The sequence below is a fragment of the Lepisma saccharinum genome, chromosome 3 (assembly GCF_977018435.1).
Source record: "Lepisma saccharinum chromosome 3, izLepSacc3.1, whole genome shotgun sequence".
NCBI lineage: Eukaryota > Metazoa > Arthropoda > Insecta > Zygentoma > Lepismatidae > Lepisma > Lepisma saccharinum.
In genome coordinates, this window is record NC_139231.1 from 109,869,592 (window position 1) to 109,893,389 (window position 23,798).

Genomic DNA, 23,798 nt, shown 5'->3' on the forward strand with positions numbered 1-23,798 from the left:
CACAATTGAAACAACTAATATATTCTTCCACGCGTGTACTGTAAACGGTATAAAGTATGTATTTAAGCAGCGCTATTGTTTTGTATCTAATAACGATTTACACGAAACGTTATTCCTCTTGGTTGAATAGTTATGGACTTTTAAAAATGTGAAGTGATACATTGTTTACATCTCATGCGGCCGCCATTATATTTGCACTCGTGACCTAGGGGTCGATTCTGATTGGTTTATGCTACGAAAAATGTTCCTGTCCTTGAGAAACGCCACAAAATATAGCATGGCATCTGAAATGTCATAAGATTTTTTACTATACACGGTAGCATTTTGGTCATGGCATAAATGTTATAAAAATGCTAAGGAAAATGCTTTCGTCTAAAACGCGCTTAAGTCAGGTGTCTGTGTGTATGCTGACAGATTAGTCATTTCGGGGAAACGTGTTGGAACACACACACCTCTACAGCGGTGAACCAACTCGGCTCTGGGGAACTTTCCTTGGATCCAGTGAGAAAAAATATCCAAAAGACTGCTGAAAATTATGAACTAATGCCCAGGTATAATTCTGAGCTCATTCTGTTCCTCAAACAGTGGAAAATTTTCGTGAAAAGTGTGTGAACTAGTTCCCATCAGGCATTCCAGATGGCAGCACAAATGCAAAAATGTGTAAGATCGGCAAGAAGTGTGTATCCCAGCCCAATATGAAACTGGAACGTGTGTATTGGGACCCACAGATTACCAGAAAACTATGAACGATCGCAAATAAAACTGTCCCCGTAATAACGTTCACCGATTTTAAAATCTCGAATACTAAACCCATGCCTAAGAGTATGCCTTTCGGTCTTCCATGAGAACAAATAGTAAATGTGTGTAAGTTATCCTTTTATTAACTTCACCTTCACTTTTCTCGAAAGAAAAGGATTGATCTCGTCTCGAAGAGATAGATACAAAATTACAGAACAAATGCCAATTGAAACAAATTAAATATATGTACATATTAATTTGGAACTCACGGGAGATGCGAGAAATTTACGCTCGACCAGGTAGGTATCTGGTATACCGTACTATCAGGCGAAACAATGCCTGGGTGGCAGCTCAGCTGGTAGAGCAATGCCACGGTATCCTAGGAATCTGGGTTCCAGACCTAGTAGAGCCTCTTGCATTTTCGCTTATATTCCAACGTAAAACGATATCATCTTTTGCACACACGGTGGTGTCAAATTATTCAATGTATCTTATTTAGCGTCCCATTGGCTAATCGCGGCGATGGGAACGGGTGACGATTAGACGAAAATACATTCACAAAGAACACCCATGCAAATCTCGGTATTCGAACCCTGGAACTTTGGTGCCGACATGGTCAAATTATTCAAGCACTTGCACCAGTACCGTTCCTCTGTTGTAAGTTATGAAAAGTCCAAGCTTGCATTTGATTATACAAAGCATCTTTGGAGGCAATTCTTTACCATTTCTTAGGTCTTCAGTTTCGTCGCCATAACCATTTCAAAGGAACCAAAATTACGCCTTTACCTGAGTTATTTGAGGCATGAAATTTGCATTGGTGTGTGCTCAGTGTGACCGGGGCCTTAAACCACTCGATTTTCGTGGCAAGAGCGTGGGAAAGCGACGCAACATAATTAATCCATTGCAAACACCATGCGTTACGAACACAAAAGAGTGTACCGTTACGCAATGGGACAGACGCATAAGGTGAACGCATCGGGTTACTAGGTTACGAAAGAGGTGCAAATACAAGCACTCGAAAAAAAAATGCCTGGGAAATAAATCAAGATGGCTGCGGTCGGCGCGGCGGATACTCATCTATATTCGCTCTTTGGAGGAGAAAGTTGCACGCGGGAGAAAAAAAACGGCATCCATAATGGATAATGGCACGACGCTAATACATCATTCCTTGCATCGCTAACAGTGTGTTTCGTTTTTGCTACATTTTCCCGTTTGTGTATCATAAGAGAAATGCTTTCGCTTCTTCTGACGTCTACGGTTGCATCATATTAAATAACGACCAGTAAAGAAAAGGCATTCTATTGTAAGATTTCGTGTCAATCTCCTCCGTGGGGCAGGGGTTGGCACAGCACGCTACGGTTCCAGGGTTTAACGGGTTCGATTCCCGGCATGGGTGTTCTTTGTTAGTGTCCATCGTTAATCATTTCCTCCTCGTGATTAGCCAAAAGTTGCAGAAAAGCGACGAATAATCAATCAACCAATCAAGGAAGCATGTTAACTCGATGGATGAGTGTGGTGTAAACAATAGAATGTGATGTGTGAGAGAAAATTTCTTGCCTATTGGCTAATACTTTATTCAGCACGACCACACTGATCATCCGTAAGGTTCCAGTGGTTTCGTTACATGGCGTCTCTCTATCATACGGCCTATATTCCTACGCCTGCAGATCAACTACTATTACATCTTTTCATAACGAATTCTCCCAAGTGTCGCCCCACCCCACCTCCAAGAAAAGTTTTGTCACTTCTTGACTATTTGCGACGGTGATGTTGAGTTATGAAACTCATGAAGGGACACGCATGAAGCAACAACCACGCCCGAGCCAGAACTCGAACACAGAACCTACGGCGACGAGTTCGTGAGCTGATATCTCAACCAACGGAGCAAATGGGGTATTTTCATACGGACACAGCGTATGGAAAAGTTTTAAGCAGCTTTCAGACCGAAGCGGCAAGGGTTTCATACCGAAAAAGCGACACGGGCCCCATCCAGTCTGTAGAAAAGCATTTCAAACGCATACGATACCAACAGACCGAGGCGAAGCGTTGCACGGAGACAATTTCGATGTCACTTCGGTGCGAAAGTTATCATTAATTTCTGAAGGTTGGTTTGCAAGTGATACGTGTACCGCGCCGCTTGTCGCTTCGAGTTGCGAATTAAGAAAGAAAAAACATTAATTGTAAAAATGCCGTCACTGTGCTAGAAGAGAATTACCAAAGACGGACACTTTACGAAGGCATTCGAAGGGTCTCCTTTGACCATCCAGCCGCAAGTTCTATGAACCCGGAGGAAAAAACACACACACAAGCCCCTCCCGAGCCCCCACCTACCTTTGAAGCGACGAGGACGAGAAATACTTGGTTCCTCTCATTTTATCCGTCCCTGAAACGAAATTTAAAAGAACACAGGAAAAAGTTCACGCAAACGTTTCCTTCCTTCTCTTGCTTGACCACCTTGGAGCTCTTCTCCCCGTAACCCCTTCCTGCCAAACGACACGCAATCGGTCGATGCTTTGTTTACTTACAAATCGTATCCCAGCTACACGAATTTTGTAATGGGAAGGTATGACAGACTATAAGTTGGTACTATTTTTTTCAATCTTTATTTTAGGAAATCTAGGTAAAGGAGGGTTTATGTCCTACCAACCAACCCCTTTTTCCTACTGGGCACGCCAAATCTCAGCTGAAAATATTTTTCCTCTTTTCGGTGAACATTAAAACTACGTGTAAACAACTTTGTTGCAATCCAGTTATTTCAGGGGCATAAATGACCGATAGAGCAATAGGCCAAACCTATTCTTGAAATCGGTGCTATTCAAAACAAGAATATTTCAAACGGGCGTATTTTACTATGAATGTAAAATTCAGAAAATAGTACTGTTGCAACAAATAGCATCTATTCACCAAAAATTTGTAAAGTTTGTTCCAAATCCATTTTATGCTCTGATAGGTTTATCGAGACATGATCTGCTGTTAAGTCGCACCAGAATCGCCGTACAATATGGTTCTACCGAGTATCGAACCCGGGACCCTTTGATTAAGCGATGATGAGGAGGTTTGCTATAATCAGTTTTACACAGTCTGAAGTTCAAACAGCTTGGAGTTTACGAGCATTTAGGCTTGGAGGATACTACAGTCAGTCTGAAGTTCAAACAGCTTGGGGTTTACGAGCATTTAGGCTTGGAGGATACTACAGTCAGTTTGAAGTTCAAACAGCTTGGGGTTTACGAGCATTTAGGCTTGAAGGATACTACAGTCAGTCTGAAGTTTAAACAGCTTGGGGTTTACGAGCATTTAGGCTTGAAGGATACTACAGTCAGTCTGAAGTTTAAAGGATACTACAGTCAGTCTGAAGTTTAAACAGCTTGGGTTTACGAGCATTTAGGCTTGGAGGATACTACAGTCAGTCTGAAGTTTAAACAGCTTGGGTTTACGAGCATTTAGGCTTGAAGGATACTACAGTCAGTCTGAAGTTTAAAGGATACTACAGTCAGTCTGAAGTTTAAACAGCTTGGGGTTTACGAGCATTTAGGCTTGAAGGATACTACAGTCAGTCTGAAGTTCAAACAGCTTGGGGTTTACGAGCATTTAGGCTTGGAGGATACTACAGTCAGTCTGAAGTTCAAACAGCTTGGGGTTTACGAGCATTTAGGCTTGAAGGATACTACAGTCAGTCTGAAGTTTAAACAGCTTGGGGTTTACGAGCATTTAGGCTTGAAGGATACTACAGTCAGTCTGAAGTTTAAAGGATACTACAGTCAGTCTGAAGTTTAAACAGCTTGGGTTTACGAGCATTTAGGCTTGGAGGATACTACAGTCAGTCTGAAGTTTAAACAGCTTGGGTTTACGAGCATTTAGGCTTGAAGGATACTACAGTCAGTCTGAAGTTTAAAGGATACTACAGTCAGTCTGAAGTTTAAACAGCTTGGGGTTTACGAGCATTTAGGCTTGAAGGATACTACAGTCAGTCTGAAGTTCAAACAGCTTGGGGTTTACGAGCATTTAGGCTTGGAGGATACTACAGTCAGTCTGAAGTTCAAACAGCTTGGGGTTTACGAGCATTTAGGCTTGAAGGATACTACAGTCAGTCTGAAGTTTAAACAGCTTGGGGTTTACGAGCATTTAGGCTTGAAGGATACTACAGTCAGTCTGAAGTTTAAAGGATACTACAGTCAGTCTGAAGTTTAAACAGCTTGGGTTTACGAGCATTTAGGCTTGGAGGATACTACAGTCAGTCTGAAGTTTAAACAGCTTGGGTTTACGAGCATTTAGGCTTGAAGGATACTACAGTCAGTCTGAAGTTTAAAGGATACTACAGTCAGTCTGAAGTTTAAACAGCTTGGGGTTTACGAGCATTTAGGCTTGAAGGATACTACAGTCAGTCTGAAGTTTAGAGGATACTACAGTCAGTCTGAAGTTTAAACAGCTTGGGTTTACGAGCATTTAGGCTTGGAGGATACTACAGTCAGTCTGAAGTTTAAAGGATACTACAGTCAGTCTGAAGTTCAAACAGCTTAGGGCTTACGAGTATACATGATAGGAAGTTACTAACGACAGTCTGAACTTGACCAGCGCCATATTCCAAACCGCTAAAAACACGTGGGAGGTTGAAACTGGGCGTACGGTGCATCGTACTCCAGAGCTGACCACACTCCTCGCAGTAGGCCCCTGCATTACGTTAACCATACGGACAACACTCGAGGAGATAAGAGTACGAAAAAAACAAGCGTCAGCAGTTTCCAGCCACACGACTGTCCATATCGGAGGAATGTATCTACACATTCTTCCAGTATCGTGGAAGACCTCGGGAAAGGAAGAACGCAAATTGGTTCTCGGCGATGTCGTTGTACAAGAGAGTTGAACGTACCTGCCACACTCATCTTCAGGCGCATCACGCGATATTTTGTCGAGGTCACGTGACACCGGCCATAACGACTTCGCATCGCCTCATCCTCCTTCCCGGCCATCAAAGGCGCCGGTCTGTTTTTGCTCATATGGCTACACGAACACTCTTGTTAAATATGTTTGTCCAGTCGGCCGAAAGCACCTGGAAACCAATGACAGGACAAAAATTACTACATGCGCCGGGGAGATGGACGGCTGTCAGATCAAATGGCTTTGCTGACGCCGCTCGCGGACGGCGCTTTAGTGGAGCGGCTCACACCTCCGCCGTGACAGTTTCCTGGATTCGATTCACTTGCAAACTGCAGCAAGTAGGGTACGCGTTATCTGAATTCCTGCTCGGGCCATACGACACACTCAATTTTTCTCAAGCCTTGGGCGAAGCATCTAGCAAACACAGAATTGGGAACGTACTTCTGGGAAATACCAAGTGTGATCTCTTTAGACACCACTGGAAGATCAACATTATAAAGAACCGCTGATGTTACATTGTTTATGGGCAGAGGATTCCAATGTTTACCATTGTTTCAATTCATTGTGAACCGACATAATGATGCAGAATGCTAAAACTTCCACTACATTAACATGAACCTTAGACGAGTGGATAATTTGTGCATACGTATCCCCCAGCAACTGCATTCCCTCCATGTTGATCCATTCAATAACCCCTTTCCACACCCCCAAGAGCAAACTCGTCCAAGCATCCCCCAGCTTGGAATTTAGACGCTAGTTGGAAGGGCAAGATCGATCAAGGGCGGTATTTTGAGGCCAGCAGATATACCAAAACTATCTTCCTTATACATCAACATTTTGCAACCTCTAGTCCAGATGCCGCAATCTACAGAAATGAATCTTTTTCAGGCTAACGACGCTCTGACGCTTGCTCTCATAGCCAGTTTCTTTCTTGGGATTTTCTTTTCCCCTAAGACTGATATGGATATTTCAAGCATCGAATATATATTTTGGCTTTAGTTTTTGTGTTTGTATTTTACTTGACTTACGTCATTTTTCTGTCTCTCGAAGGCGAACCAAAAACATTCGTGAGTCGAACACTCAACTTCATCTGTTCCTAAAACAATGAGTCTTTCGCCCAGAATTATCAGTGTAACGCGTCTTCTGTGTTTGGACGTAACACTTTAAGTGTCTTTGTGATAAAAAAAAAATACAAAAATTACGCATCAACTCGGCACGCATGCATTTTATCTCGTGTCTATAATACCGGGTGTCCCAGAAGTCTTTCCCTGATTACAAACTTTATTCATATCCATAATATGCAAGGTATAGATGTGAAAGTGGTGCCAAAATGTTGGAAAACTAACCAAGTTTTTTTGTTGCAGGTATGAGTAACGTGGCTGTAGTGTAGCAGGTCAGTGTCCAGAAACCGGAAATGTTCACAAATCATGAAAAAGCTCAGAATGTCCTCTGGTATCACGAGACCCGGTGATACAAATGTACAGAATTCTTTCGTCTAGAATATCTGCCATCAATAAGTTGGTATTTAAAAAATGGAATTTATCTTCATTCCCAAATCCTGTCAAGTCCAAGAAACATTGTATGGAAAGATGCCACCGATGTCAAGAGCATTAAGAGCCCGTATCAGCGTCACTCGAAAAACTCACCGGACAGATGTCAAATTTTCTTCCTAGTCTTGCCAATATTGATTCCATTTCCCCCTTCGAACGCAAATCCATTTCATGGTAGAACGTTTGAGATTTTACTGGTGGGAGGGTTGCTGTGTCGAAAGAAACAGAAGACAAGGTTCCCTGTCCGCTACTCCCCCCCCCCCCGCGGGGAAGGTCAGGCTCTGACCATAATAGACCTTTCTTTTGAGCCCGAACGTTTATAACTCCGAGCCGAGAGGGTTTCTGTGACAGGACAACACATGTTCCGAGTGTCTGAAAGAAGAAAAACACACATTGACGAACATCGCAATACAACTTACATGTAATAGAGCCAAGGACTATTTAGGGGAGGCGGGGTGTCCAGGGAGTCCGAATCTTCCACGAGAGACTTACTAAAATTAAATTATGTAAATATGCTTGTTTTGTTTAGCATCTGTCGTATAATCGAGATAGGTGTATTTCCGTCAAACTTATTGTAAGGGAAGGATTACATTGGGGTCATACAACTTTGGATGACTGTATCAAAGAAGATTTATACACACCACTACCTAAGTAATATGCTTAAATATTAAATTAAGAGCTTTACTTTTCGTCAAATGGATCTAACATCCTTTTTCGTTATTGAATAAATATTCAATTCCTTATCTGTTTCACAATCACCTTGCCAGGTCAGTTGTTTTTATACAAATTGAAGCGATCTTAACTATTCATGAGCTAGATAATGAATACGTGCTGTTATATTCCTATTCTTATGCCATCTTTTCCCATTCATGTGATAACAATATTAATTAATATTTTAATATTATTAATTTAATATTACTGTTATTTTAACTTGTTTTTATTATTAGAAGAAGGTACCAACATCATAGGCGTGCGCAGACCCTCTGATAAGGGGGGGAGCAAAAACCTTGAAAATTAAGTCAGATTGGCAAAGAAAAACCTCATTTTATCTCACTGTTTTAGTTTTTTGCATTGATGTGATATATATATGTGTGTGTGTTTGCGCGCGCGAGTGTGTATATTATATATATATATATATATATATATATATATATATATACATATATATACCTAGGTATTAACATATTATTTAAATACATTACGTAATCTATTCATCCGCCCCTTAACAACCCAACAGCAAAATTTATACAGATTGTCTCTGAAATGTGAGCGCTCGTTTTCCTCCAAACCAAACTGTTATAGCAACAACTGTATGAATTACTTATTCGTTCTTACTTTCTTTCTGGTAATTTACAATGTATTGGAGAAAAGAAAGTTCGAGCGAAGCGAGCAAGAAAATTTTTCGATCCAAATTTTTGAAAGTTGAAAACAGTATTGATTTAATAGGGCGCAAAAAAAATTCATGGGACGGCATGGCATTCTTTTTTACAATTTTTCTCAATCAGATTGTTCGGCGCCCAGTGCCAACTCCCGCTACTTCCTAGCTACGGCTCGGAAGTTGACAAGACTGCAAGAAAAGCAGGTACCCCGAGCGAAGCGAGAAAGAAAATTTTAAGAAATGTATTTTTATTTGTATAAAATTTAAAGTCGAGGGGACAATTGTCCCTCTGTAACCCTCTGCAAGTGATCCTGACCGTCTGGAAGAAATAATGAAGATGGACGTGAAAACTAATTCCGTCTTGAGTATCCTTTTGTCCTGCTACTAGTAGATTCTGCTAGTCTTGCTTTCTTTTAATTCAATGATTTCCGTCCAAGGTTGGAAAAAGGCATAAGCAATGCCCCCTGTCCCATTGTGGTTGCGCCATTTCCTTTTAGAGTACAATATTGTTTAATAACATCGACAATATTGCTCTCCACTAAATTTCTAGGTGAAAGTATAATAATATAGGGGCATGGAACGTCTGGAAGGGGGGCAAGGATGACCACACCTTGAAAACGAAGGTCAACCTAAAAGTATATATTTCACAAGTATAATTAGATTTCAGTCATAGTAATTTACATTAATTATTATGTAATGGGGACGCAGGAATGCGATAATTTCAAATTCAAGTGGTGTTTTTTGAGAGGACAGTACTAGTATCGGGGTAATATGCCCAATGAAAAAATACCTTTCTTGTCCCTTTGTGGAAAAATCTGCGAACGTCCGTGATTAGGGGGCAATCAACCCCCTCCCCCCGCCCGTGCGCACGCCTCTGACCAACATATATGGAATAGTTTATAACATCGAGTAGCAGGATATCTCTCCTGTATGGTGCTGTAAACTAGGGAAATAATGACGATGTTTTGTAGTAGTGCATAGCTATTCACCCTGTTGCGACACATGTGCAGAACAGGCGGAAGACATTCTATTGTGTTTTCTGCAGTTGGTGAATTATCCTAAGTGAGATGATTTTGATGTTCTTTCTTTTCTTAACGTAATAAAAACGTGTCTTACAACCTAAGGCGTCATGCTTTGTGCTCCGCCTGAGGATGAATTGTATGATGAAACTGATGAACGGACACTCACAAAGAGCATCCATGCCGGGATTCGAACTCCCGGATGTGCTAACCACTTCACCACGGAGGCCAGTGCTAATGCACATGAATATCAATCCAAGTTAGCCATTTGGGATCATTGGGAAAGTCGTGTAGTTAGTAAAATGTGTACTTTTAGCATTTTTGATACAATTAAAACTATTTACAGCCAATGCATATTACTCATATTGAACCGGAACGACGAATTTGTGAATTTACTACAGGACTTTTCAAACATCCGCAGATAAGGCTAATACAGTTTCTTGTTCATATCTATCATAGTTATCCTGAAATACACGTATGTCAGTTTTCACGCAGCTTACTAGTTTCCAGATATGCTTGATTCTGTTAACTGTACACTCCTCTTATTCATAGTTGCGAACTATCTCTCCGGATCCGAGCATGCATGTGAAAAAGAACTGAATCACTCCGCCACGGGGGGCAGCTTTTCTGATTGTAGTTTGTCATTCGAGTATTTGCAATGAACATAATTGTCAGCGATGTTTTCTCAATCCTTTCATCGTTTCATCGTTATTGAAAACATCCGAGAGGCAAAAATACGACATTAAGGAATTAAAAGACTAAAGAAACTAACTAACTCTTAAATGTTAATAATTAGAAAGATTATAAGTGAACCTTCCCGCCTCGGTTAGCGGTAATAATGATGCTTTGTAATCGACGGGTCACGAGTTCAATCCACGGTTAGGGACATTTAATTAAGTGGCTCGGATTCCACTATAGGCTGTAGGTTTTGTCCCGATTAGCCTCTGTGCAACTAAACATTGCAATTTAGTGCAAAAATCAGCAAGCTTGGGCAGTTTTATTCCTTGTAAGCCTAGGTCTTCATGTTAATAAATTATTATTTATGACGTTGGAAAATAATTTATGCCGAGTGGCCAATTTCTATTCCATGGAGAAGAATCAGATGTGAAACATATATAAAACTATTGGTAGTTATTTTCACTACTAATCACATCTGCCCAGTGCGAGAGCTGCAACTGTATCCATTGATTTATGTCAATGATATTGATAGTCAATGCTTTTGTCTCCTAGTGTAGGTGAATTTGCACTGAAAATATGTTTGTTCTCTCAGTGTTACCTTCACAATACAATTGGTAACATCCTCCAACTTATAAAAATTAATTTTTAACACTCGCTCCAAAAATAGTGACATGATTTACGTAGGATAATAATTGTTATCATTTAACTTCGTAGGCATCGTATTATCATCGTTTGACCCTCCAACAACCAAACAGCAATCCCACAGCCTCTGAACACATCCACCTACCAGATAGGCAGCAGAGTATCTGTAAATTTTTTTGGCAAGTTTGGAGACTTGTGATTTAACAATTACTTAGTACGTATTAAATAATCAATGTCCGTCCGTTGTTGATCCATGCAGATCTGCAGCTGCCACCTCCAACCACGATTTTACGTACAACACGTTGCAATAATCTTGCGATCTTATAAAAGCAGGAAATGTACTTGAACATTGCAATGGCCTTGCCCTAAGGGAAGTTTTATAATGGAAAATATTACGTAAGATAGCTTCTACTTCTTTAATTTTCGATCGAAAGGCGTCTACCGTACTATAAAAATCTGGGGGCTACAGGGAGCTTAGATATGTTGTTGGGGTTTCATCCCTCCTGACCTCCTTGTAGCTCCGTCCCTGGCTGTATGTATTTCATCCAATGAGTACAAGCTAGCAAAACTGTGAATTTCAACAAGTTTGTAGGTAATTCTGCAGCTGTTCATAAAAACAGACGTATATTATTAGTTTCTTGCTGTGGTTCACTTTCCCATTTCAGCAAAAAAGTATTCACACTCTTTGCATACGGTGAGTAAATGGGGGGGAAGGGAGAAGTTGCCCCTTAATAGCCTCACTTAGAAATTTAGTGCAGAAGAATCTAATAACAGTTCTTAAACAACATTATGCTTTTATAGAAATAAAAGTAAATACTATTTTCAAACCTACGAAAGTTCCAAGTAACTACGTAAGGAAAGGGTAGTGTATTACTTCCTATGTAATTGGACTCTCCCACTAGCAAATTTCTTATTAACACCTCCACATATTTTATTCTTTAGTTGTATTATCTGTATGTGTCTGCAGAATAAATTGCCCATATATTGCACATGAATAAATTATGTGTAGTTCTTTTGAATTTGCGGTACTAAACCACGTTTATACGTACAATAGTCTTTGAACGGCAGAGATGGAAAATAAAGCGCCAGCAGAGAACAATGGTGCCACTGAAGTTGAAATTCATCTAATAAAGTGATTTTAGATGCGTCGGGACACACACGACCCTGTTTTGTTCCCATCAATGTAATAAAAACAGTGAGATGGAATGAAGGCTTTATTTCGTCAGCTGAACTCTTATCAAGGCCCTTGCTCCCCATAATCGGAGGATCTGAGCACGCCTAAAATTCCTTATACAGAAATAGTGTTATTTGTCGTATATCCAGAAAGTTGATTGATTTGCTTTATTTTACTTCGCTTTTTGTGCCACTTTTAGCCAATTTGCGAAGAAGGGAATAAGTGATGATATGATGAAATTGATGAATGGACACTCACAAACATCCGCGGCCAAGACGGAATTCGAACCCGGGACCCCTGGCGTCGTAGCGCGATGTGCTAACCACTCCCCCACGGTGGCCGGCCCCAGAAAGTTGAAAGTGAATGAAATTTCTATGGTGTGTTTTGTATGGTCATTATCAATAGTAAGTCTGTCATATTATTCCACTAAATAATGTCTTTGGAAAAGAAAAAACAACATATAATTAATGTATTTTATTTTACATAAGACCTATGCCTAAAAGTATTTTTGTATATGATGACACAGAACTATCTTATGTTGTGACTTCTTTGGGTCTGACTGTAATATATATATATATATATATATATGTAATTGGTGATAAAATAACGCAGTAAAGTATTAAGTAAATATATTTTATCCCCCTACTTACAAATCATGAAAGGAGCCAAATTCGAAATTAAGTTGAACGGACGTTCAAAATGTTTAAAAATAGCACTATTTCCATCAAGTATTTTTTACCATTGACCCTCAGAAATATCTCAAACTGACAATGAACGTTCATTGAACTTATTTATGATCGACAGCTAAAAAGTCATTCATTTGCGTGACTGGTTGATAATCCACCACCAGATAGAATTTACACAATATTTACCTAAAAACTTTGAGTAAAGTCACCTTCCCCCTAAAAAAATCCCTTGGTAATGGACTTTCGTGTTCTCACAAAAAAAAGTTATAATTTGGCACAATTTTTCTTTTGCAGGCAAACCTTTTGTAAAGGTGTACTTGAGTCTGTGCAACCAGCCCTTCCCATTTGTGAACAATATACTGGAGAAATCCCCCGTTCTTCACTGTTGTCATTGCACTACAACCCCATCGTGATTTAGTATTAGGATATAGCATAGTGAAGAACTGTTTACAAGCATCGCCCAAACCATTGATTCTCCCCCAAAACCTTTCCCTGGATTCTTTTTTTCTTTTCCTAGCTCTCAGCATGCGGTTTTCTTGGAAGACCGGCCGATTGTGAAAGAAAAAAGGGCCGAGGAGGGGGGGGGGGGGGCGGGGTTGAGCGCGAGCGGTACAGAGGGGGAAACGGCTAGCGCGACCAGCTTAGAAACGTCAAAGTTAAAATTTACATACATTGCTCTGTACGTCGACGAACTACAGACATTCTAAAGAAAATTATGTAAGATCAGTTTCATTTCTCTGCTGTAGAAGAACAGTAGAAGTTTTCTTGTTATTTAAAATGTTGATTTAAGTTATTACATATAATTGGCGAGCAAGTGAATTTTACGAAATTGAGATAAGGAAAACTACGTAATAAATAATGTATTTAAAAAAAGGCTTAACGACATAACAAATTTCATATTTGATCTTTAACTCAGTAAAATTTAAATGCCACACACTTGACTGTTCGAGCACAGAACGTCGACGCAAGAACCTATTTTTTAGGTATCGTCACCAGCGGTGATACGGGCTCTTAATTCCGGATTCCTTGGCACTGACACTGCTACACTACAGCCACATTAATGAAACCTGCATCAAATAAACTTGGTTAGTATTCCAACATTTTCGCACCACTTTCACATCTCTACATTGATTATAGCGGATATAACTAAAGTTTGTCATCAGGGAAAGACTTCTGGGACACCCGGTACCTATATATAAGAAAAAGAATTTTTTCGTAAATTTTGTAAATTTCTAAAAACGACAATGATAAAATATAATTTTAAAGAAATGAAAAGAAGGCATTTCAACGACTACGAGGTAAATGCATAGGTATCTATTACCCGCGGGGTAATTTAAAGAGCGGAGCGTGAAGTCAGGGTCGATAATTACGAGTGCAGTGGATAGTTGTAGGATCTCTTAATTTCTATAAAATTGGGGGAGGATTGGATTCTGATGCTCGTAGACAAATCCTTTCACAATATGGAGATGAATACCGTGACGATACACCCTGTACGTGCGTAAACCGATGAGTACGTCAGACAGGTTGGGAACGAGAGTACGAAGTAAACATGATTCTTCACGCACCTTGAAGCATGTCGGGAGACGAGGAACGCTTTGCCCTTTGTCCGCGTGCACGTGCGAGTTTAATCAAAGTTAGTGTTGCTAGGTAATTTCGCCCATCACGCCGTAATGCTGCCATGGAACTGGAGCAGTGGCGTGGGGGTTAACGGAGGCCATAACTTCTATCCCTGCATTCCTAAAACACAAAGAACATTAAATGCTTGAAATGGTGGGAAAAAATAAAAAGACATAACCGCTTCTCTTATATGGTGATAAATTGAAAGGGGTTAGGTACAATTTAAGGATTTCAAGCATAAATTTGCGAAACTTGAATAAAATAATTGTGGAGAAAACTTTTCCCCTTGGTTTTCAGAATATTCTTCTAAAAATATTGTAAATCTGATATTTGTTGGGTTCCAACAGAGAATGCGCCGCGGAGGAGGCAGGGCACGTACGCCTCCAATCAACCAGTCAGCCCCCCCAAACCCCGCAAAAGAAAGATAAATAATAGCTCTTAGCTCCAAATATGCATTTCTTGTAATATGTGTTGTGTACGGGGCTTCCTGGCGGAGTGTTATTGATTGATTGATTGATTGAATCTGAAATTGTCAGTACTTCCGCTATTTTGCACCCGTCACGGTGTCCAGTCTCTTATCATAACCAAAATATAACTAACGTAACATAACTATGATGTCGGAGGACTAAAATATTCTTACCTGGGTTAAAAGCTGAGGCCGTAAAGGGGTACTCAGCACGAAGAAGGATAAAACGCAGGACAACATGCACAATCCTGCAGAGGATTATACTGGCCGTAGGTCCGGACGCCAGAGCCTCGTAAGTCGGCAAAATGCAGTCCAGGGTGTACTACGTGAAAGTGACGTTGATATTTGGGTGTACTACGTGGAAGGGTCACCCCTTACACCCCATGGGTCGGAGTGTTAGGCTAACGGGCTACGAAGCCAGTGGATCCAGGTTCGAACCCTATTGTGTTTGTCCATTCCATCATCCACATCGTCGTAATTAACCCAAGAGGTAAAAAAGCGACGGATACTACTGTAACCAAAATTATAGTTTTAACGAGTATCCACAAATCAGACTAGGACGACACCGAAGGAGCATGAAATAATTAGCACTTCCACCGTTGCACAACTAAGAAATGCCTGCGATGACAACGCTGGAATGCCATAAAGTAGGTTTTCACGACGCAGATAAAAGCAGGCGTCAGGAAACATCACATAAATAGCATTAGTGTTGAAGATAATTGTCCTAATGCTTTTCGGTTATCTCGCTCGGTTCGCCGTCAGCGAGGGAAGACATGTGGTTTTCCCATACGTGAAGAGACGTCGAACATCTCGAGCGATGCTCCTTGTGGCTGCTGGATAGAGGCGGAGGACATGACTTGTTTACAAGGAAGGTCCTAATGAAGGAATTCTCTCTCGCTGAAGGTCACGAAAGCTTCCAAGAAGGGTGTGGTCAACTGTCCAATTGTTCAGCAGCTTTGTACTCTAGACAATTGTCCGGATACATCACACAGTACAGGCCTTTAAAGATCAGTATTAGGTACTTAGCAACATTCCATTGCAGATGTGGAGGTAACGTTTTGCAGATCGAACTGGTGAGATCGACAAAACGCTCCGACAGCCTTTACCTACCTCAAGTCTGAGGATATCAAACGTTCTGTCCCATCCCGAGCCGTAACAAGACTATAACATCCCTGTAAATTGTCGCGAGCATTCATTCCTTTGATCTTTCGTCTCGAGGCCGCCTCCAAAGCAAACATCCAGCGGATTTTGATACCTCTTGCTGTCACGCCACAGCGCGCTACGACTCCAGGGGACCTGGGATCGAACTCCGGTTCGGGCCTGAGTGTCCCTTTATCTTAATTTAATGAACACTCAGCTCATTGTTCCAATTAGCTAAATATGGCAGAAAAACGACGTTTGTTTGTTTGAGTCCACTTTGTGCACAGATAGGCTAATCGAGACTGGAACTACATTCTAAACCCACGACCTCTTGATTACAAGGCAACGACGTTACCACTATGACATCGGGGAGGACCAAAAAAATGACGCAAAAGTAACATAAAATACATTAAAAAATGTACGCTTACATGATCACTGTAGTTGGGAAATTTTCGTCTCCTACCTGGAAAACTGTAACAACAGGTGCCGCAAAAGTCATCATCCTACTTGAACTGACCTTTATTTTGACATCTTGTTGTTTATATCAGTAGTGTTTTGTCAGTTAAATAGAAGATACTCACAAAATTTATTGTGTGCGAAAATGAATAAGTATACCCCACATACAGCCCGCGAAACATAGCTCTTTTGCGTGACACTTTTCCGAGCAGAGTAATATCCCGTTTTGGTGATTTTCCATGGCCGGCCAGGTCCCCCGATTTAACCGCTCCAGATTTTTTCCTTTGGGGATATTTGAAGTCATTGGTTTATTCTGAATAAACCTTACAGCAACTAAAGGACAATATTCAGCATGAAATTGAAAACATTTCCCCGCAGATTCTTTCCAACACCACCAACGCAATAAAAAGAGCCCAAATTTGCATCAATTCGAATGGTGGTCATTTATTGGATGTTATCTTTAAAAATTTAGGACATAAAACTTACAAGTATAACTTATAATAATAACTTAATTTAAAACCCAAGCTATAGGGCCACTTTTGCTTTGCGCCACCTTGTAGAAATATTATGAAAATTGGCAACTTAACAAACCGTAATACAAGTCGTTTAGATTACGTTTCTGTGTGGCGAAGATCGGAGATAACGGGGCAATGCCCCTAAAATACACATACGCACACTGCTCCTAAAATACACATACACACATGTGTGTCCGTATGTGCAAAATCATGACATTCCATGAGATCCGAACACGCGACATTGTTTCACCATACGCATACGGGAGAGACTAAATAACACAGGCTAGGCAACAATATTAGTCATCATTGCATCTGCCTACCTTGCTGGATACGATACTTCAAAGTGAAAAAAAGACCAGAAATTACATCAAACGGTACGCACTGAACCTAGTGTACAAATAAAACACCACTGCTATGATGGACCTACCCTATATAGAGTTGGTGCAGTTCTGTGGTGGCAGATGAAAGGACACTCCCCGCATCCTCAATAGAAACACACCAAAATCTTTTCACAACACCGCAGCATCACTATCTCAAAATACAACACAAGTATCTGTATCTCAAGATATGTTATGCAATAAGTTATTTCTTTTTGAAACAGCGGCATATCTTATATAACAGTGACATAATAAATGCCTTTGTGATCCATCAGTGATACTTCCAAGGATAACAAATCGATTAAGTTCGTGATACAAGGAAGTTCACATAGTTTGCAAATCGGCATGTGCACAGTCGCAAACAAAAGTAGTTTCTGAATATAATGGAGCTTGGTAGTAAATTAAATTCTCAGTTTGGCCTTGCAAAAATTCAAAATACGAATTTGGAATATTTCTATATATTTTTTGTACTGCTGCTGTGAAAATAAGAAGTGTTTTCTTCTATATCATACTGATAACAGCATGCCCAATGATTTCATAAACGAGACTGGAGAGTGGGTAACGTGACAGAAAAAGAGCTTGGGATATCTCGTACTCATAACTGCAAGTTGCCATATATTACATACTTTACGCACTATTATTGTTTTCAAAATGAAACTTGAAGCCCTCATGAATAGTGGCTGCGCTGGAATTTCCGGTACGGGTAACGGGATGACAATCAAAAAGATTTCGGTGTGCCACATCTAATCATTGTTGTTACGTGATTCAAACAATGAAGGCTTTCATAATATTCATCATTATCTATAAATTTTCATTTTATTTTTATCACTAAATATGCCTATTACATTTTGACAGGACGAATATGTCACAAGAAAGAGTGGGCACTTAATTTTAGATCTCTTTTAGAAGTCTCGAGGGGCGAGTGTTCACCCCCCCCCCCCCCCCTTTCCGTGTCCGTATTTAAATCCGTCTATGCTTACTCTCCCCCACTTAAACAAGACAGTGTCGCAGAAATCTAGAGATTCATTAGGTCCTCAGGGACAACAACGCCTTCCACTCTTTTGACAACAATGCACGACACATGTCCTTACTCAGCAAACCATTGTCACTGACATCACATGTCGTGTACTTATGAACAATGCATGCGGGTCTTGCATATGTAGCAGGTACAATCTTCTCTTCATCTGCCTATCTGAATAGACATGTTACGCAAATTCATGACACCCTCCATCACGGGGACCTAGCGCGCTAAGGAGCCTAATCACGATCTTCCTATCAAAAGTTCCAAGTTCGAGTCCCAGCATAGAGGTCTCTTTGTTAAGTGTCATCAATTTCTCCCTACCTCTTGAACTACTCGCGACAATGAGGATGAACGATAAACTGATCATATAATGTATATTATAAACGTACGAGCGGTTTCGTGGCGCGTTATGGTGGCCATTCCACAACGGAGGCGGGCTTCACCAATACCATCCAATCACCACATCAATCGTCATGATTACCTAAGTGACAGAAAATTCACCAAGTGAAATGCGATAAAAGTTTCTTTAAGTTTGTCCAAAGTTTCTTTAAGTTTGTCCAAAGCTATACATTACTTTTTCAGGCTATAACCATCGAGATGAGAATGGCAGTGTAGCAAACTTTACAGTACACAAAAATCTAGGGATGATGTGGGAGTGGGCAATGTTTACGACTACAACTATTCTACATCCACTGTAAGAATTAAGTTAATGTAAACAAAACTACGTGACGTCTGAGAAATCCGCTCCTATATGTTAGTTCTGGTTTTCTTTTTCCATGAATATATTTCTACGCGGAAGATCCCTGCGCAGCTGCGACTGGAATACCCAATAAGATTTCTCGGAAGCCACGTGCATTTGTTTACATTGACTTCGTTCTTGCAGCAGAGTGCCGTGCCATAAAAGGTAAAGGTAAAGTGCTCCCCTGTACTTAGCACCACGCCATGAAGGCGTATAGGGGGTGCCACACTTTCTTGATCCGGTCGTGAGTGGGGGTGATGTGATCAGCATCACGCCCCTGACCGCCTTTACCCCACAGGGTTTCCCCCAGGTACCCATGTTATTCGACGCTGGGTGGGCGCCGTGCCATAAGGGGGATAATGAGAAAGAACGTTATACCCTTTGGGCTACAATTTTCTACAAGAAATAAACACTGAATAAAAAAACAAACATTTAGTAAGAACTGGCAAAAAAAAGGTCCATCATCACATGGGCACCCTACTGCATTAGGTTGCAGGCTATCCCTCATGTCCATCCCTACAACTAAAACAGTATTTCCCAGAAGGACATCTTTAAGTATTCCCACTATTGACCTTGGGTTTCCCTATGATTCCCAGGATTAGGATCCGAGTCAAGGTATTGCGCTTTTATTTCTCATTTCATCGTGCCACTCACTCATCTTTATCGCCACAGTTAACAGATCCCAGTACTGGAACCATACTTTCAAATAACATACTGCCAATAAATATATGGTGGTAAGCTGGGCCAATCCGGAAGGCTGCTCCCACGTGATTTCTAGTAGAAACGAATCATACGTATACGAAACAGAGACTATAATTCATATCTTCCAACATTACCTACAACGCTCCTTCGAGAATTGAAAGCTTAATAAGAAATAAGCTACATGATGAAGTACACTGAACAGTGGCAACGTTAAAGGGGGATGCCCGGGTAATTCACGGCTCCCAAAAAGTTCCCCTCTTTCCCAAGTTTTAGACAAAATATTTTGGTTAGTATTATATTTCGAATTATTTAGAATTTTTGTGTGCCCCCTCTGTCAGTATCCTCCCATTTTAGACACCTCTTCCAATGTTTTTCTAACGTCGCCGCTGATAGGAACATCTCAAGATTTCATCGGGAGATGCGGCGATGACAAAGGAAAAATAATAACAACATTCCATTTTAAAAATTTTAGAGAAGAAGTGAATAAATACCTAAGTCAGAATATTCGCATATTTGCGCGAAATTAGTCGCGTGACACCATGAAACGGCTAGAAACAAGTAAGAGATTCGCTAACTTTACCGCATCGGAAGGAGAGCCCAGTTCTAACCCCCCTGCCCAACCGTCCCGCTACGTTTCCTGTTGAGTGCAATGGTGTCAGGTGGGCCAACTCATCGCAGCAGGTCTGTGAATCCAAGGTCCTTCCACCGCTCTTGAAGTTCTGGTCTTTCAGCCCCTATGTTTACAACCACGGCAGGGTTTTTGTGTCGTCAAGATGGAACTTCTCCGAGTATCTGCTATTTCCAGCATTACAAACTTACACATGAAAGTAATTGTGCATAGAAAAAATTATAAGTAAGCAAAAGCATAAATTTAACCAGGTTAGTGCTGGGAAGAACTGTAAAAAGATCAGTTCGGGATCCATTGCATTTGCTTCATAGTATTTCTCCTTTTAATTTTTGGATCCTGCAGTTCAAATATCGATTTCGGGGAGAGGGAAAAACGTTCTTGCTTTACAAAACATGCAGTACTTTCTATTGTTTTGAGTAATTCGGATTTTAAATCACGTTCGTAATAATAAAACAAAGTTAATAACAAAAATGGATTCTAGGAATACATCCATTGGTTCAAGTAAGAGCAAAGTATAATAACATGAATCAATCACAGATTAATTATTTATCTGTGCAAATCATGCTTTTAACTCTCATGAAAAATGTCACAGACGGTTTGAACAACCGAACTGCAAATTCAAAACATTAAAATGGGATGTTCAGTGTCCCATGCTAGAATTTTGCAATTTGAAGAGAAAATAACGGAGCGTTCTAACAGTGATATGGGGTATACGTATCCCCTTTGCATTAGTTGTAAAAAATGTCGAAAGACGGAACATGATTTGCATTGACGAACTAAAATAAAGGAAATCCCTGGAAAAATGTGTTACAAATAAAGATTGAATTAAATAGTGGATGAACTGATAACGAGATTACAAATTCGTCTGCGATATATGCAAATTTGTATGTATTTTTCAGATAATAATAATAAAAAAACTCAATGTTAAAAGAAAAGTTACGAAAACTATATCTCATACTACTTCCAAACTACCCACTCAGAATATTACTTTTAAAAATCTCATCGAAAAGTGTAACGAATCCAGTATATTTTACGCAAAAATATTAAAATATTTCAAAAGCTTGGCCTGCTTACAATGATAATTTCATTTATACAAATGCCAGTTTTATTCAATAATCTCCAAGTGGCATGTTGGCGGATTGGAAAGTTCCTCGTCTTCCTTCCCCTCGCCCCTTTGCTCGACTTTCTAGGGAGGGAAGTAACATTCATGTAAAGATTGTTAGTAAAAAAACCAAAGAATGACACTCCCACCTTACAAAAATTCCTCGTCACGCAAGTGGAAAATTCTCGTAGTAATTTCCAATTTTTTTTCCGTTCAAAGAGAATTCATCGGGTATGAAAGTTGGTCTAGCAGCGAGATATTTTCGTGTCTACATCATTTATTCTTTCCATTTTATGATTTTTATCTCTAATGTCTTGTGAAAACAAAATTTCCGTAATGTGCGTCAATGTGTCAAAAACAACATACAAATTCAGTTTCTAATAACAAATTATGTCAAGAGGGAATGGGATTATTACTCTCGTGAGGAATTAAGCCAATTATTTTGTAAAAGTAAGACAATAATGAAATTAGTTTAGTGTTCACGGATTACCTCAAGCTGGAAAACATTTGATAAAGGTTTGCAAACATGTAGTACACACAAGTGCTTTAAACTTGTGACAACAATGCACGTAAACCTTTATCAACGATTTTGTAGCACGCATGTGTTCACACTCTTGAAGTTACACAAAACAGTAGCTAACAAATGACCGCGACTTACCGTTATATGAGCTGCCCAACCATCAACGCAATCACACACTTCCTGGTATCCTGAATTTATGAATCTACAAACATTACTCGCCTAAAAAATACTGACCTACCTGTGCTGGGGATTGCTAGGTGCACACGATGAAATATCAAACTCTGCTTCGATGAAATAACAACGCTTTCAAATCCGAAATGCACTTTAAAAGTTCATTAAACGCACACGGTTACAGAGAAGTTCACAATAACGACACTACTACACAGGCTAACCCGTCCTTACAAACTGACATCGTTGTGTGCCTTCGCCTGTGACTCCCTTACCTGGAGTACGGATCCGCTGGAAAGATCGGGATCTAGGTTCAACCACGAGCGGAACACGATTCAGGTCGGGGATTATGATCTCGGAGCGTTTTCGCTCGTGGCTTCTCGTGCCCTCATACGAGTTACGAAACGACGAGCTAGTTGTTTGCATAACTTTTCAATGCAAGATTGGAAAACAATCTGTTGCGGGCGTGTGGGAATTCCTGCGACGTGTTTTCGCATCGGCACCAGACATGCGTTTTGTTGACGTAAAGAAAAGGAAAACAAATATGTAAGTTTGTTTGTATTTTGATCGTTTAAGGCTACTTACATGTCTATTTAGGTTGGTTAATTGTGGTGAGGAAGATGCCTGATTAAGCCACCTCGGTGGCGAGCGTTTCGAGTGATCGACGCTCGATCTCGCCACCAAAGGTTCGGTGTTGGAGCTCCGGTCTGGGCACATGAGTTTCAAACAATCATCATCGTCAGGATTAGCATAAACGGGCAGGAAAATGACGTAAAATACAAACAGAAAATAGAAATGGATAGCAATGGATGACCTATGCCCTGGCTGGAACTCGAATGTAGAACGTTCGGAGGCGACATAGTAAATCCAACACTCAGTGAACACTCGTCAGAGTTCAAATACGCAAGAAAAATGCATTGATGCTGGGAAAAAAAAGATAAAAATAAATATGATCCAAAATTATAATGGCCGTTTTCGCCACTTTATACTTTTAAATTAATCGCAACGTTTTTAAAATATTATAACAGTCATAAGAGACCTTTGTTCAGGCACGTAGTCAGGGGGGTCCCGCTCGCGATTTTTTTTTCTAGTCAACTTGTGAATGCGGTTTCATTTCTTGCTCTCTGATTGGCTGTTGGAAAGTTACGGTGCTGTGATTGTGAGAATGTCTTATTTCCTATATTTTAGCGCAAATTTGCTGCTTTCTAATCTAACCTAACCTAACGTACAGCGCAAACAAGATACAATCACAGCACCGTAACTTTCCAACAGCCAATCAGAGAGCAAGAAATGAAATCGCATTCACAAGTTGACTGGAAAAAAAAATGCGCGTCCCCGCTCCCAGAAATCCTACAAATGTTTCGTTGGAAAGAGTGTCCTAGTGGTAATTATTTCCTTAGCAGGATTAAACATCTTGCGTAATAAGTTGTGAGAAATTCATCTTCAGGACTTCTACCTCACAACTACTTCGCCTTTAGATGGCGGCTGCTGATAGAAATAAAATTCTGGCTACGAGCCTGCATCTGTTGTGTTTTTGCGTTTTCGTTGCCTCGATATCTGCCGCTATGAATGGTGAAATGGTAAAAAAACAAACATGAATGAACAAA

The 23,798-nt window shown here is 40.3% G+C and overlaps 1 protein-coding gene across 1 annotated transcript in view; it reads right to left on the bottom strand.

The window, feature by feature from the left end:
• Positions 1-22,425, bottom strand: part of smash (smallish) — a 357,582-nt gene extending 335,157 nt beyond the window's left edge. The window contains exon 1 of the mRNA XM_083119143.1: positions 22,262-22,425. The gene's annotated coding sequence lies outside the window, so the exon portion shown is untranslated. The remainder of the gene's footprint in view (positions 1-22,261) is intronic.
• Positions 22,426-23,798: the final 1,373 nt, after the last annotated feature.